General features: G+C 48.8%; 1 protein-coding gene across 2 annotated transcripts in view; it reads right to left on the reverse strand.

Moving 5' to 3' along the window:
• Nucleotides 1–2500, reverse strand: part of LOC126997706 (uncharacterized) — a 6830-nt gene that overhangs the window by 384 nt on the left and 3946 nt on the right. The window lies entirely within an intron of this gene.

Here is a 2500-nt window from a genome sequence, read left to right on the forward strand (position 1 = left end):
TTCACCAAGCCTCTCGTAGAAGTTGCTGGGCTTTTCATGGACTGTTTTGTGAGCCCAGTGATACTCCTGCACCGTGATCGGGAACAGTCAATCATGAACACTAGCCTAATCTTATAATGGGAGCCCGATGTTTAAGAAAAAGCACCCGGTCGGTTTTCGCACATGCGCGCTTTCACCTCGCACTCACGTCAACTTTTTGCAAAGGCCGAAAAGGATATTAATCTGGTTTTCATGAGTGTTTTCCTACGTTCATGGTACAGAAGAAGGGTCAAACTACCACCAGGGTCACTAAGGTACCTCTGGAAACGCCCAAAACGCCTATGAAAGTCTTGTCCATTGTGGGTGTCAGCGGGGATATAAGCGGTGTTCTCAGACGCTTCCGCCGCTCACTCACGTCAACTTTAAGGCCGAAAAAGGACATTAATCGGGTATTCATGAGTGTTTTCCTACGTTCATGGTACAGAAGAAGGGTCCAACTACCACCGGGTCATCAAAGTACCTCTGGAAACGCCCAAAACTCCTACGAATGTCCTATTGAATCTGAAGCGGTGAAGTGGTGTTCTTAGACGCTTCTGCCGCTCACTCACGTCAACTTTGAGGCCGAAAAAGGACATTAATCGGGTTTTCATGAGTGTTTTCCTACGTTCATGGTAAAGAAGAGGGATCAAACTACCACCCGGGTCATCAAAGTACCTCTGGAAACGCCCAAAACGCCTATGAAAGCCTTGTCCAGTGTGGATGTCAGCGGCGAGGCGGCGAAGCGCTTGAGGGTATGGTCCCAGGGCTGCAAAAATGGCGCTCCGGGATGAGAAATTTACTAGACTCCGGCCCGTTTCTCAGTCTTGCCAGCCCTTAACTCCTCGCACTTCCCGGCCCAAAACGATGCAGTCAAATCCTTAACATTAGATTAGAAGAAATTCCTCATCCTCTTCTTGTGGCCGGTCAAAAGCTGACCCGAAGCTCTTGGATCGTCAATAGCGCCGCAAACTTTTGGTTACTCCGCGGCGAGTCCTTATATCTGTGCTCACCCTCGAATTTGTGTTTCGTTCACCGCTTTCCACCGCCTCATTAGGGCCTAATAACCGCTGTTCTTCATATTAATCGTGTTGTATTGTGTTTTGTAGTGTGTGTGGGTGGTTGTCTTGTGTGTCTAGGGCCCCTGTGTGCTGCCCGACGTGCCCTCTTCGGGAAAATCTTGCGAAGTGGTGTGGTCCCCGCGAGCGCCTAGCGGAACACCTCGCCTCAGTCGCCTCCCTTCTGTCCCGCCGACTGTGCAGGCGGTACGTATCAAACACCCACAGATCGTATTTCCCCTCCCTATATCGCTGTTCTCTGGGGGGTTATTATATAGCTACGAGCCTTCCTGCATTTGTAATAAAGTGTTCTACGGTAGATAAGAACAAGGAAGATGGACAGAGGTTGATATATGGCTCGTAGCATTGGCAGACAGCGAGCCCCCTACCAGGCATCTCACGCGGCCACACACCAGCCCGGCTCCTCCCTCGCTAACTCACTCATTCACGTCCTTAGGATACGTGACATAAAGAGCGAATATCCCCGAGCCTTCCCGTGGGCGTAAGCAGCTTCTCCACACCCGATACGTTTGAAACACCCAAGTATAGTATTTCCCTTCCTTATATGACCGTTCTCTGCGCGTTGTGATGTAGCTACGAGCCTCCTGTGTGTGTAAGCTTGTGTTCTACGGTGGATGAGGGTGAGAAAGAGAGACACAGGGTGATGTATGGGTCGAAGAATGGGCAAACAACGATTTTCTACCATGCATCTCAGGCGGGTAGCGCGGGGCGGCCTGACACTGTCCTCCTCGGTCACTCATTCAAGGCCTTATGATACGTGACATTAAGAGCGAATATCTATACAAAACTTAACCCTCATTCCTTCCATGTCTTCCCCTATGCAAGTATTCGCCATTTTCTTTATTTTTCCCCTCCTCTCGTGAAGATAAGAAGCGAGGAGGAGGAGGAAGCGTGGAGGCAGGAGGAAGAGGAGGAGGAGGAGGAAGGAAGAATTCGATGAGGAAGACGAGGAAAAAGATCAAGAGGAGGAGGAGAAAGGAGGAGAAAGAGAAGGAGGAAGAGAACGAAGAAGAGGAGGCGAAGAAGAAAAGGAGGAAGAGAACGAAGAAGAGGAGGAGAAGAAGAAAAGGAGGAAGAGAACGAAGAAGAGGAGAAGAAGAAAAGGAGGAAGAGAAAGAGGAGGAGAATTAAGAGAATAAAAATAAAAGAGTGGGACATGAAAAAGAAATCGAGATGTAATACTTTGAAGAAAACGTCAGATTTCAACGGGAACTACTTTAGGTTTCTTTAAGGGGGAGACACACACACACACACACACACACACACACACACACACACACATTGGGTTCTCGTGGGTGTTTCTTTAGGTTCACGGTACAGAGGAAGGTTCAGACTACCACCAGGGTCATAAAACTACCCCATGAAATACTCACATCTACGAAAGCCGTGTGAAAATATGTGTACTT

Source organism: Eriocheir sinensis, chromosome 12 (assembly GCF_024679095.1).
Source record: "Eriocheir sinensis breed Jianghai 21 chromosome 12, ASM2467909v1, whole genome shotgun sequence".
In the NCBI taxonomy this organism is placed as follows: Eukaryota; Metazoa; Arthropoda; class Malacostraca; order Decapoda; family Varunidae; genus Eriocheir; species Eriocheir sinensis.